Source organism: Canis lupus, chromosome 16 (genome assembly GCF_003254725.2).
Source record: "Canis lupus dingo isolate Sandy chromosome 16, ASM325472v2, whole genome shotgun sequence".
NCBI classification, from domain to species: domain Eukaryota; kingdom Metazoa; phylum Chordata; class Mammalia; order Carnivora; family Canidae; genus Canis; species Canis lupus.
Window position 1 is genome coordinate 4,553,227 of NC_064258.1, and position 15,536 is coordinate 4,568,762.

A 15,536-nucleotide genomic window follows, 5' to 3' on the forward strand; every position below is an offset into this window, starting at 1 on the left:
TTGAAGATACAAAAAAATGGAAAGATTTCCATCATCATGGATTGATAGAAGTAGTATTGTTAAAATGACCTTTCTTTTTTTATTATTTTTAATGGCCTTTCTATATGAAGTAATATCCAGATTCAATGTAATGCTTATCAAATTACAGTAGTATTTGTAACAAAAATAAAATAATACTAAAAGTTGTATGGAACCAGAAAATACCTGATAAAGCAATTAAATTCATACATATATGGTCAGTTAATTTACAACAAAGGAGCCAAGAAGAAACAATGAGAAATCTCTTCAATAAATGGTGTTGGGAAAACAGAAGAGCTACATGCAACAGAATGAAACTGGATGAGTATCTTCCATCATATGCATAAATTAACTCAAAATGAATCAAAAACCTGAAAAGAATAAAACCTTAAGATTCTGAGAACACAAAGCAGTAATTTCCTTGACTTAGGTCTCGAAGATTTTTTGGATTTGATACAAAAAGAAAAGGCAACAAAAATAAGTGGGACTACATCAAATTAAAAGGCTCATACACAACAAAAGAAAATGAAAAGACAAGTTATGAATGAGAGAAAATATCTGAAAATCATCTATCTGATAAAGAGTTAAGATCCAAAATATATAAAGAACTCATACAACTCAATAGCAAAAACAAAACACATACACACAACCAAACCTAAAGGCTCCAAATAAAAAGTGGGCAGGGTAACTAGACATTTTCCCAAAGACAACATGCAGATGGCCAACAGGCACAAGAAAGGGTGCTCAACATCACTAATCCTAAAGAAATGTAAATCATAACAACAATGAAGTATCACCTCACACTTGCTATAATGGCTAAAATAAAAAAGACAGGAAATAACAAGTGTTGGCAAGGACGTAGAAAGAGGATAATTACTGTGCACTGTAGGGAAATGAAAATTAGTATAGCTATTAAGGAAAACAGTATGAAGGCTCCTCAAAAAATTAAAAACAGAATTATCCTGTGATCCAGAAATTCCACCTCTGGGTAAAGATATGAAAAAAAACAGTAGTTTGAAAAGATATTTGCACCTATGCATTCATAGAATCATTATTTACAGTAGCCAAGACATAGAACAACCTAAATGTTCCTTGATGGATGAATAAAGAAAATGTGTTGTGAGTGTGTGTGTATGTGTGTGTGTGTATGAAAAGAATCCTTTCTTGTATGAATGGCAACATAATTTGCCATTTGTGACAACACTGGATGCGTCTTGATGGCATAACACTAAGTGAACTAACTTAGATGAAGAAAGACAAATACCATATGATCTCACTTAAATGTGGGCTCTAAAAAAGAAAAGTAAAGAAAATAAACCAAAAAACTCACTTACACACAGGCCAGATTGGTGGTTGCCAGAGTTGGGTGTATGGAGGGTGGAGAAGGAGATTCAAAGATTCAAAATTTGAGTTATAAAATAAATAAGTCATGGGATGTAATGTACAGCATGATGACTACATTTAATACTATACTGTAAACTTGAGAGTTGTTAAGAAAGTGAATCTGAAACATTCTCATCACAAGAAAAAATATTTTTTGTGATACCTGGGTGTTTGAGCAATTGAGCATCCGCCTTTGGCTCAGGGTGTGATACTGGGATCCAGGATCGAGTCCCGCATAAGGCTCCTTGCAGGGAGCCTGCTTCTCCCTCTGCCTATGTCTCCGCCTCTCTCTGTGTGTCTCATGAATAAATAAAATCTTAAAAAAAAAAAAAGATTTTGTATCTATATGTGGTGATTGTTTTTAACTAGACTTACTATGATGACCACGTCTCAATATAGTTGGCCCTTGAACAGTTTGGAGGTTTAGGGCCCCAATGTTCCAGCAGTCAAAAACCTGTGTGTAACTTTGGCTCCTAAAAATCTTAATTACCTATAGCATACTGTAGACAGGAAAACTTACTGAAAACATAAACTGTCAATGAATGTATATTTTTGATGTTATATGTATTGTATAGTAATTCTTACAATAAATCAAATTACAGAAAAAATATTATTAAGAAAAGAATGAGAGAAAATGCAATTATGGTACTGTATCAAAAGATTTTGACATATAAAGTAGACCCAAGCATTTCAAACTTATGTCATTCAGGGGTCAACTATATACACAAAATCCATGTGTTGTATAATAATAATTTAATATCAATTTTATCTCAAAAAAGTAAGGTAATTTATGAAATTGAAACTCTATTTTCAATGTATTCTGAATTAGAATAAAGGTTTTACAAATACTGAAATAACTGTAAATATAACGATGCCCAAGTTTTCAACATTATTATGCCTTGTTAATTAGAAAGTAAAGAAACTGTTTAGACAAAAATTCTACAGGTCCAAAAGTTCTCACCTTACACACTGACATCAATTCTTGGTAATAGAGAACTATGTTAAAAAGTAAGATCAGTGAGATTGCTGTAATGGGTAGTAATGTCCTCAGAACATGCGGAAACTTTTTAATATTGATCTAGATAAACACTATCTTGTCATCATTTTAACTAAGAGAAAAAGAAATGCAGAACAATATCACAAACAATTTCCCTTCCCTATTGGTTTCTGTAAGACATGTATGTAGTTCAAATACTGAAAATTTCATTTACAAATACATCATTGCTTAATCTCAACAGAGATTAATTCTCACAATCTCTAGGAGACCGTTGAGGCATTCTGCAGCAGCAATCATTGCTCAAACAAGAAAGATGAAAATCTTTAGATGAAAGATAATTATAAATTAATCTGGGAAAATAAGATTACCTAGGAAGATGATACTAATAAGAACAAAATTAAAGTAAAAATTCCACTTTAAAAAAAAAAATTCCACTTTTTTTCCTATAGTGGAATGAAAATATAATTTCTTATAAAAGCTCATTGTAATGGTATATTTGTATAGTGATTAATGAGCTCATTAAAATTGGTCACGCATAAAAATTCAAAATTTCATAGTAATAATTTGAATTATTTTTCCATATAATAAAATTATTTAGATAATCTCTAGCATTTTTGATGAGCCTATTAATGAGCTCACAAGTCACAAAAATTTTAAGGGAAAGCATATAGTTCTTAAAAAAAGGAGCATAGCAATTCAAAATTACAAAGGAAGTTGGCAGAATTGAGTATTTTAAGTGTCAAACTGTTAATATACATAATAATAAAGGTGACAATAATAGATTGATTTTGGCAAGAGAAGATAACCTTGTAACTTTGAATTCTCAGTAAAATGAAGAGAATTAGCTGAAATAGGCAAAAAAAACCTCAGCTGAGAAAATTATTTTTTTCTAAATTGGCTGTCACAAAGGATTTCCATAGTAATTGACCAAACACTTCATTAAACATAGACTCAATTCTCTTTTGTCATTTCATATAGAAATTTCTTATATTCATATTTACCTCAGTTAAATGATTTTCTTTAAGCAAAATATTACATCCATGACACTATTAAAAACAGTACAGTCTGTAAGTAATATGCTTTAAATAGAAGGACTCACAGAAGATGAAAGTGAAAGGACGGAGAAACATACCATGATAATAGTAATAAACAGAAAGTTGAGTAGCTTCATTATTTTCAGACAAGAATTTAGAAGTATAATCTTCAGAGATAAGACATAAAAAAAGAACATTAAAAAGGTCAATTCTCCAAGAAAACTCTAAACCTCTATGCACCTAACAACATAAGATCAAAATAAAAAATTAAAAATAAAACTGAAAGGAGACATAGACAAACCCACTCTTTTAACTATATTTTTAAAATCCTTTTTTTTTTTAGTAATTGATAAACCAAGAAGACAGAAAACCAGTAAAAATAAAATTGACCTGAAAAGCACTAGTCTATGAACTTGATCTAATTGATGTTTTTAAAATTCTCTATCAAAAAAAAAAAAATATTCTCTATCCCTCAATAGCAGAATACACATTTTTCTAAAGCCCACATAGACCATTAAATAGGACAGATCATATCCTGGCCATAAAATAAACTTTAATTTAAATGAACATAAATCATATAAAGTGTATTCTCAGGTGCAATGGAATCAATAATTAATAATTTCCTAAAATAGAAAGCAATAGTCCCAGGTGATTTCACTTTTGAATTCTGTCAAATAGTTAGTGAAGAAATGATACCAATAATCCACAATCTCATCCAGAAGATGAAAACAGAGGAAACACCTTCTAACTCATCTGTGAAGCCAGCATTATCTTAATAACACAACCAGATGAAGATCTTATAAGAAAGGAAAACTAAAGACCAAAAATATGCTATCAATAGACATACAAAATTCCTCCACAAAATGTTGACAAATGGAATCCAACAATGCATAAAGTAATTGTACAACCAAGTGTGATTTACTTCAGATATATGATTGTTTCAACATTCAAAAATCAATTAAGTTTACTTATCACATCAAGAGGATAAGAAAATTCATCAGACCAGATCAATTCATGCAGAAGAAGCATTTCACATATTCTAATACCCATCCATGATAAAATTCTCAGCGAAGTGAGTGCAGAGGAGAACTTCCTTAACCTGCTAAAGACTATCATTTCATGAAGGTACAAAAATCAGGGTGCTATACAACAAAGTAAATACCAGAGTGAGACGAATCCATGCTTTACATCTTTCCTTACTTGTCCATTGCTGAGTTGTGGAGAGTGGCTGTCCAGTTCTCTTACTGATCATTGAAATTCTCAACTGGTTTTCTGTTCTTCACGTCTGTGTGTTATGAAACACTTCCATTAGTAAGTATAGTTCTGTATGGCTGATAATGATAATTACTATTAATGTAATAGCTGATGTTTAACATTTAGTGAGGATTTACAGGTCACACCGGGCCCACCGGTCTACATGGATTACCTATTGCACCTCAAAACATTCTATGATTTATTTTTAATTCCCATTTATAGCTGAAGATCCTAACATACAGAAAGAAAGCAGTTTGACTAGCGCTATAAATTTAGGATTCAAGCCTATATAATTAGGCTCCAAAAGCAATGCTTCTCCTCTATCATGATGACTTGCCTCTTGGGCAGGAGAATATAGTTAGAAAAATAAAACCCCTCAATTAATTCTGGTGAAAGCCAGAGCCTTCCCTTCTCTTTGAGAATTCCTGGGATACACCCTAAATCTCCACATCAGAGTGTCAAAGGACCCAGTATACAAGTTTAGAACTTCTGCCCTTTCATATAGTCTATTTTCACAAAATAAAGGCCAAACTTAGTATTCATTGAAACTACATTTTTTCCTCCCTCAATCCAACTCCATCTCACTTTTGATAAAATTGTGATCTTTTTCCATATCCTGACATTAGATTATCTGTGAATCTCTGTCTGAAGTTAGTTTTTGATTCTTTTGTTATATTCCATCATAGTGAGAAAACAAATATTACTTACAGATAATTAGAAATGTCTCCTTTTATCCAGAAGCTTAAAACTAGTTTTAATTAGTTAATAAATTTGTCCCAAACCAAGGAGTAGGTCATTCTGGAGTTTTAATTTCCTGGGTCAGTATTATTCTAAAACAAGCAAAAGATGATATTTTGATTTCAGGAAGTTTAAATACTTAGGAAATTTTGTGAAATTGAGTGCTCTTATTTTCTTGGTCTTTTACATGAAAAAATTCCCTATATAAAGAAGTTAATAAAGATAAATGGATTATTCACTGAACAAAACACAAAATACTAGCTATACAGTACTATAATTAAATTACCAAGCAGATAGAAATACTGAAATGCCAAATGGAATTCCAAGCAATTTGTCCTTTATATGAGTACATGACTTTCTAAAGAACAATATACTTTCATGTTTAATGTCAATTGCATAATTGTCTGCAAAAGAATTCCAGCATATAAAAATAAAACTGTAAAAATAAATAAAATAATAAATACCTGTAGGTGCATTTTAAGTTTTCTTTTGTTAAGGATATATATTAATTAAGTAGAAAACACATTAAAATTTGACAATTTCTGGAGTGGGAGCAGGCATGTTTAGAAAAAGCTTTTAAGTTCTTTTTCTCTTAATGACTTACATTTGGGGGGTGGAAATCACAGCTTTTTTCATTGCTCTTAATTTGTCTCCTTTTCCATAAAATGTTTGGGGAAAATAAACTTTAGTCTTTCCACTTACATAGCTACAAAATGCCTAGTCCAAACCTATTCTATTCATTAGAATATCCATTTACATTTTTATAACACTAAAATAGTGATTGCTACTTCCTTGCTGACTTTGAATAACTGGGTGATAAGAACACTGGACATAAACTATAAAGGAGTTGTAATTTAAATATGCTTATTAGGGCTCTTCACCATAATCTTCATATAACAATTAGAGTTCCATCTATCCCAACAGTGATTCTTGGGATTTATTACCTTTCAATGTTTTTTTTTTTTTTTAAGATTTTATTTATTTATTCATGAAACACACAGAGAGAGAAAGGCAGAGACCCAGGTGGAGAGAGAAGCAGGCTTCTCACAGGGAGCCGGATGTTGGACTCAATCCTGGGATCCCCAGGATCATGCCCTGTGCCAAAGGCAGACGCTCAACCTCTGAGCCACCCAGGCGTCCCTATTAGCATTCAATCTTGAAACAAAATCCTATAAGAACTGTTTATGACCAAGAAAAAGTAATATCATCTGAATTTACACTCCCAGCTTAAACAACTAAAAGTCTGGACATACTATGTAAATCAACACTTTTCAAGGCATCGGAAATTCTGCAAGTGAGGGCAGTGATCCCTAACTGCAGGTACACAAAGGTGTACCTAGAGGTGAGCTCTACGATCACCACCCTAAACTTCAGAGAAGCCTTACGCTGCCTCTCAGGAGGCAAAACCCAGGCAGAGAGTGTACTCTGGGCTGAAGAGGCATTGAGAATGTGGGTAGAATGAGAGGCTAGAGTTCCCAGGGCAGAATCCTGAGAGGAGAAAGCTTCACAGAGAAAGCAATGTGGAGAGATGTACTGGGTTCTCTTTCAGTCTTCAGCTGAGTACTTCTCAGTGTTTGATGGTGAGGAAACTACTTGAAGCCCCAGAAACAACCATCTAAAATAAACAGAGGGAAGCAGCCTTCAGAGTTCACACATCCAGGTGTAATTCCTATTCACCCCGAGTGGAAAACTTCACAATTCATGGGTCCTTCGGTAGACTACTCAGAAGAGATTAGTCCCCAAACCGGAGAAAAAAAATAGACCTAGGGTGAACTCTGTTCTGGTCCTGCCTAACAAAACTTAAAAGCAAGACAGAACATATTATTTTCAAGTAACTTAACTGATCCATTAACAAAGCTCAGTCCTATTCCAAGGAATGCAAAGGTACAGAGGCACAACTAGGTGTTCATTAAAAAATTACCAGGTATGCAATAAAGAAAACATGACACATAAAGAAGAAAAAAATCAATTAAAATTAACCCAAGAAATGCAGATTATAGAATTAGTAACAACACAAATTAGAAAAACAGTTATTATAACTGGATGCTATGTATATAAGAAGCTAGAGGGAAAGAGTATGTTAAGTGAAATATGCAAATGTAAAAAGATGTAAAAATAATCTAGAGATGAAAACTACAGTGTCTGATATATAACGCACTAGATAGGAATAATGGTAGATTGGACTTTTCAGAATAATTAACAGTTGTGGATTAATAAACTTGAAGACCTAGATATAGAAACTATTCAAAATATAAAAGAGCAAAAAGAATGAAAAAAATAAATTGTTTCTCACTGAGTTGGTGGACAAACTCGATCAACTTACTATAAATGCAATTAGAGTCTCAGAACAAGCAAGCAAATTGAAGGAAGAAAGACAGAAATAATAGGAAAAATAAAGTTTGAAAATAGTGCAAATTTAATGAAAATAATACCCACTGATTTTAGGAGCTAAATGGACCCCAAACATAATGATTTGACAAAATCATTTGAAGGCTATATCATAGTAACTTTGCTTAAAACCTATGATATAGAAACATCAAAGAGTAGAGGAAAAGCAAACAGTACATACATAGGAACAAAGATAAAAATAAGAATAGACTTCCCATGATATAAGGCAAACCAGAAGTTACTAGAGCAGCATCTTTAAGATGGAAAATAGCCAAAATCAAACAAAGCAATCATTGTAGTTATATGCTCAACGTAAGTGTCTTCAAAAAAAAGGGGGAAATGAAAGCATGTTCATAATTTCAGTGGCTAAAAGAATTAATATTCTACAAACCTGAAATACAGCAAATGGTAAAGGAAAATGTTCAAGTAGAAGTAATGACACCAAGAAATCCTAATATACACAATGGAATGAAGAGTACCAAAATGGTAACTATGCAGATAAATATAAAATAGGTTTTTCCTCTTATGTAAAAATCTCCAAATGATAATTAACTGTTTAAAAAATAATATTGTGTTGTGGACTTTAAAACGTATATGTGACTGTAACTGTAGACAGTACTGACACAATGGCTTATAGGAAAAATGCAAGCATACGTTGTTCTTACACTGTGTATGATGTGGTATAGTGTCTTTTGAAAGCAGACTGGTAAGTTAAAATGTATAATACAAACATAAGCAAACACTAAAACAAAAAAATGTTATCGCTAATAATTAAAGGAGAAAAAATAGAATAATAAAATCTCCTAGCCCAAAAGAATGCATTCCAGTAAGGAAAAAAATGGAACAGGAATAAACAGGACATAGAGAAACAAAGAGCAAATAATAGACTTAGAACCAACTACAGCAATGATCATATTAAATGACATAAACTATTAATACACAGTGATTATAAACATGGATAAAAAGGGAATAACTAACTATATTAGAATATATAACTAACTATATTCTGCTTTCAAAACACCCACTTTAAATATTAGATGGAGTGAACAAATTAAAAGACAGAAATTACCAAAGGTCATTCCAGAAGAAAATATATTACACAAATAGCCATATATCAATTATCTATAGTTGAAATCCTTCCCACAGAGAAAGGTCCAGGACAAGATGGCTGGAGTTTAGTAAATTAAATCCAACAATATATAAGAAGTGTCATAATTCACACCTTGAGTCTTAACAAAAATTAACATAATATAGATTGTGGACCTAAATATGTATCCCAGACTTCTGGAAGAGAGTAGAAAAGAAAATGTTTGTGATCTAGCATTGGGCTAAGATTTCCTAGAAGTGTAATAACTGAATAAAACAATGTTATGTTTTATAAAAAATAATAACTGGTTTTTGAAAGTTTCTACTAACACAAAGATAAGTCACAACTGGGAAAAATAATCATATATCTGATAAAGAACTATTCTGACTATATAAAGTAATAGCAAACCTCAATAATAAAAAAAGTGACAACTTGAGTAGAAGTTAGACAAAATATTTGAATATATTTTTGTTTGCTAAGGGAGAACTATAAGTGCAAATAAGGATTTGAAATGTCTTTCATCAATCATTATTAAAAAACTGCAAATTAAAATCACAAATTGATCCTACTCTACATCTCCTAGAATGCCTAAAATCAAAAAGCCTCACCAAACTAATCAGTGGCAAGATTGTTGAATATTTGTAAATCATACTAACTACTGGTAAGAATGTAGAATGCTAAACATGTTTTCAAAAATGTAGAATGCTAAACATGTTTTCAAAAATAGTTTGACTTTTGCCAAATAAAATATATGTCTTTAAAAAATAAAATATAAAAATTATATTTTAACACATTAAAAATATATGTATTAAAAATTTTAATACATTTTAATATATGTATTTTTAAAAGTAGGGATCCTGGGTGGCTCAGCAGTTAAGTGTCTGCCTTCCGCCAGGGTGTGATCTTGGAGTCCTGGGATCGAGTCCCACGTCCGGCTCCCTGCATGGAGCCTGCTTCTCCCTCTGCCTATGTCTCTGCCTCTCTCTGTGTGACTCTCATGAATAAATAAATAAAATCTTAAAAAAAAAAGTAAAAAACTAAAGGTCTAGGACTCTTAAGACAATCACAACTAAAACTTGTAAAGGATATCAGTATATTTACATTATATATATTTTAAAGATTGTATTTATTTATTCATGAAAGACACAGAGAGAGAGAGGCAGAGACACAGGCAGAGGGAGACGCAGGCTCCACGCAGGGAGCCCGACGCGGGAATCGACTCCGAAACTCCAGGATCATGCCCTGGGCCGAAGGCAGACACTAAACCGCTGAGCCACCCAGGGATTCCCTACATTATTTTTCAATTCAAAATGTAATATATGTAAATATGTTCAATTTCCATATTAAGAAAATACAGAAGTAACTAGGAAATGGCCCAATATTTATATTGATAATAGTTATTAAAAGTGGTGACATCTACTTATGCAGCTGATGTGGGGAAAGTGGCTTGCTCTTGACTACTCATGAAAATGTATTTCTTTCAGTCTTTTGGAAAAGCAACCTCAAATGTACCTACTAAAATTTAAAACACATATACAAATTGAAATAAGAGACAAAAAGTTATCTCTTGTATAGGCAACAGATTTGGAAATAAATTGCAGTGCTAAGTACTCAGGTATAATATATGAAAAATAAAAATTTACATCAGTAATCAGAGAATTCCTTAGATACAATTAATGTGAGAAGAGCTAGATGCAGAGAAATGTGTATAATGTTACCCATTTATACACAAAAATAGAAGAAATTCATTTTATGTGTGCTTACGTATATCAATAATGACATTATGAACATGGAGAAAAGTACACATCAGGTTAACATTTGTTACACAGTAGGTAGAGAAGGGGAAAAAAGGTGAAAGGGATGTAAGTAAAAATAATATCAAAATGCTATAAGAACAAGAATGTCCATTTTCCAACTAAAAAATAAAATTCCTAGGGTTAGATATGTGAAAATATGTGGGTGGATGGGAGTTTGGGGCTTATCTAGAAGGATATATTTTTAAAAAGTTATAAAAATATTAATAATACTTCTTTTGGGCTATTGAGAACATTTTTTACTTTCTCACTTAGGTTTTTATTGCTTAATATTTTTACAATGACATTATATTGTAAATATAGTGAGAAATCTATTAAGTATATGAAACTACACAGAGAATGTAGGAGATTTTTAAACAATTATATTTGGATGGAAAATGTGTTAGGCCTTTCCTCCACCTTCCCTCCAATTAAACTATTCAAACTTCAAAAATGTAACAATTTAGGAACATATTCACATACCTGACAAGTACCAAGCTTGCCTGGGATTTCAGCACTCTGGATACTAGTACCTGCAGGGCATCAGAAATGTTTCTCCACATCTTTCTGCATTGCTTTCCTTTGTGTGGGATTTTTCAGGCAAGTTCTACTGAAGGTCAACAAGATAGTCATAGAAAGATCAAGGCTTAGATGCAACTAGATGAAGACTCCAATGAAGATGTGATTTATTTTCTTTATCCAATGCAACAGCAATCATCCCCAGGTGAGTTTTCCCTTACTTTCATGTAGCCTGGGTCATGTGTTCCACCTCTGCGAGTCTTGGGATGCAGTTCACTCACCTGCCAAGTCCACTACTTATGCTAATCCTTGGAGTCAGAGTGGAGTCCGCCCACCTGAATCATATAGAGTCAAGGTGATTTCCTTCTTGGAAACAGTTTGCCGGAACCAGATGAACAAGAGTTGGGCAATAATCCAACGTATAAGAGAAGTCTATATTATCTCATTCCTAAATGAGATAGAAAATTAAACCTGAATTTATATACCTTGTCTACATGAAATATATAATATTATATATATAAATATATAATATATAATTAATTATAGGTAAAAGATATTGAAAAATACATATATTGCAATAAAATGTTTAATATTTGTATATAAAGTCTCTATAATTCCTGAGGAAAAAAGGATAACAATTGAAAAAAATAATGAAGGACAAAAGCATAATTCCCAGTTAAAAAATGCTAATGACCAATGAGCTTATAAAAGATTATTCTCAGGGCATGTGAGTGGCTCAGTGGGTTAAGTGTCTCACTCCTGATTTCACTCAGGTCATGATCTCAAAGTCCTGAGATTGAGCCAGGCTCCATGGGCAGAGAGGAGTCTGCTTGAGATTCATCTCCCCCTCTGCCCCTGCCCACACTCATGCTCTCCCTCTTGCTCTCTAAAATAAAATCTTTTTAAAAAATTGTTAAAACAGTCTCATTTGTAACCAGTAATTCAAATAAATGTGACCATAAGATTTCAATTTTATTAATTAGATGATGGGACTGAAAATGAAAATATAAAAAATTGCAATGATAAAGCAATCTGCTAAAATTGGTACTCTCACACATAGCTGATGGAAATATAAATTGGTACCACTTTTTTGCCTGGTACAGCTTTCAAAGTTGACGAGTTGACAGTAATCTGTCGAAATTGAAAATGTGCACACTTATGTCTACCATACAAAAATATTCATAAATACACGCAGATGTATATTTGGTGTTACTGCACCGTTGTTATATGAAAAATTAGAAACTAAATACTAGGATAATGATTAATAAATTATGGGATGTGCATACTGGAATAATGTGAAAGTCCATAAAAGTATAAAATAGCTTGATATGAACAGAAATCTATAGCTCAATAGACCGTGTGTATATGAATTATTGAAAGTCATTCTGTATTTATATGCAAATACTAATCCTAACGAACCATACCCATCAGTACACGTGCGTGTTTGAGTCCATAGAGAAGGAAAAGAAGGATGAGTGTGAACCGTTTATAGAGGTTACTTTTGTGGAAAAGCAAGAGCATGGGAAGAGAATAGAAAAATATATTTCTGTGTTGTTAGAAGAGTGTTTGCCTTTTTTAGTGATTTTTTCAATTTATCGCTGGGGGAATGCTGCACATGTTGAAATAAATATGTCATATTTGCAAAAATTAGAAAAATCATCTTTCTGAAGCTTGTTCAAAGAAATAGCAATTGTTGCTTTTGTTTTTACCTTCATTTCATAAACAAGCATTATTTATTTTTTTACTTCTGTGTCCTAACCCCATCTCCCCTCCACCATCCCTAAGCCTCCTGATGCTGGATATACATGTGGTGGTGGAAATGCTAATAGAAGTCGATCTATACGAGGCCATTTAGCATGGTCTCCATGGAGGTGTATCTCACACTTGGTAATTTATTTCCTATGATCAACACACCATTAAGAATGTATTGGCTACAATTTCTTTTGTCTTCTTAAATCTTTAGAACTGTCCTAATGGTTGAAGGAGCTAAGCCTAGAACACAATACACTTACTCTTGATCGTCACTCTCTTGGCTTTTTGTTTGTTTCCATTTTAAGCTAATGTAACTATTGTATTTTTTTTTCTTTTTTATCGTTGAAAATAGCCAAATGATTCTATGAATCAGTAGTCACTAGAAAGTGGGCTATTACTTGTCACGATTTCTTTTGGGATGGTTAGGCACACCTGGAGCTGGGCCTGTAATGTCTGGTAGACTGGTCCTCCCTAGGAGCAGAGTTGGGGCTGCCTGTTGGCTGTGGCCAGCCTGAGGACAAGTCAGCACTGCTTAGATTGCACCAAACAAAGGAGTTCTGCACAGACCTTCCAGAGAGCTATGTAATTTGAGCATGCCTATTAGTGTAATACAGAAGAGTTATGCTTTTTATTTTCAAGACAAACTTTTATAAAAACTCCCTTTTCTCATTTTTATTTATATTTTTTATTTTAAAGATTTTATTTATTCATGAGAGATACAGAGAGAGAGGCAGAGACATAGGCAGAGGGAAAAGCAGACTTCCCCCGAAAGGAGCCTGATGTGGGACTCGATCCCAAGATCAGGATATCATGCCCTGAGCCAAAGGCAGACGCTCAACCACTGAGCCACCCAGGTGTCCCTCATTTTTATTTTATTATGAAGCCAAAATTTGTTTTGTGTGTGAGAGTATATTACTATAAGTATAACGTAGACTGAGACAATATTATGATTTGATTTACCTAAGAGTTTTTGCATGAACTTTTAAGAAAATACCATAAAGAAACAAAAAGACAATATAAAAAAAATATTTTGCATCTGTAATTCTAAGAAACCTGGCTTACCATTTAATTCTTTTTTTATACTCTGCACACTTTTCAGTAATTGGCATTTTTTAACTAATCAAATCCATCAGCTTGATCATTCTTACTGTTGTTTGCCTTCAGTTCATTTTTTTTAATTTGTTAATTGCCGTGTTATTGTACTTGCCCTTGTTTGAGTCAAATATTTTTTTAAAAATCACATTACTGATGCTATGATGATATGAATGTTTAGCCTAAATGTGCCTTGAGGGAAGTTTTTGGACCCAAAGTTTGGAGTATTGCAGACTTTGGATGAAGGAAAACTAAGTTCTTTAATGTAACTTTAATGCATTATTTAATGACTGCAATAAATTCTGATGCATTTTTCTCTCTACAAAAGAAGAAAAATCATTTAATATTTAATACAATTTCTCAATTTACAATTGAGGTTCCAAGTATTCATTTTCCTACTCTTGAAACATAAACCTCTTCATCATACAAAATGGCTGTGAAGGAACTTTTTTTCAACAATGAACATAATATCAGCTTTCAATTTAACAATTTTTAAATCAAAATTATTTCTTGCATAAAAATCTTTTTTTTACACTGCTTCACACAAAAGCAAATGCATAAACTTGATAGATAGCTTTTTTTTTTTTTTAACCTCACGTATTTTAAACTCATTTCTATGTTGGGGAACTGTGCTTTTTCAGCTATTGAAGTTATAAGAGGGAATAAGTAATTGTATAGAAGAGGAAAATACTATAAAAATATATTTGACTTCTAGAAAGCTTTGCATAGAAAGCTTTAGAAAACTTCTATAAGAAACAGTGCATCACCTACTAATTTATCACTGGACTGAGAAAAAAGGAAAATTTTGTCTTATTTTTGGAACTAGCATATGAATTAAGAAAGACCAGAATAAATAAGCATCACTTGGAAAGGCAGGGGGTGGGGGGTGGGTATGGAAGCAGAGAGAGAAATAGTTGTGTTTCCTCTTTTCCAAAATGTCTGGAAAGAGGCAGTATGGGAAAATGTTTAGTTGATGCATACTCTTCTAAGTACTGAGGTGTAGGATAAGAGAGAGTGAGCAGGAAATAGAAGGTTAGTTAGAAAAAGTAAGTAGGCTTAGATTAGGTTTTAAATAATGTTTACAGGATAATGGACTCTGAACTATCAATAAAGCCCTAAGAAAGGCATCACATATATAGAAGCCCGAGCAAGAAAGACTTTTAAATAATAAAGAGCAACAAAAATTATATTAGAATTCTTGCATTTGAATAAGATGTATTACTTAATGAGGTAAGGGAGATATTGACAGTATACAAGCTTATTACAATTAATTATTGGAATATTCCATATAACTTCTGTTGTTTTTGTTCTATCTATGCAATCATCCATCACTATTTATCTATCATATGCTTACTGAAAAGTATATAAACAATATCATGTAAGTTTAGAAAGCAATTTTTCAGGTGCGTTGTATTGATTTCTTAATTTGGAGGAATAGTTTACAGTCTAAATCACATTTGAGGGCACCTGAGCAGCTCATT

The 15,536-nt window shown here is 32.5% G+C and overlaps 1 long non-coding RNA gene across 5 annotated transcripts in view; it reads left to right on the forward strand.

Annotated features, from left to right (window-relative positions):
- Window positions 1-15,536, forward strand: part of LOC112651014 (uncharacterized) — a 176,170-nt gene that overhangs the window by 119,215 nt on the left and 41,419 nt on the right. The window contains exon 3 of one of the 5 annotated variants that reach the window (XR_003130551.3): window positions 11,293-11,416. The exons of the other annotated variants lie outside the window; for them this stretch is intronic. This is a non-coding gene — a long non-coding RNA (uncharacterized LOC112651014). The remainder of the gene's footprint in view (window positions 1-11,292; window positions 11,417-15,536) is intronic. 5 annotated transcript variants of the gene reach the window in all.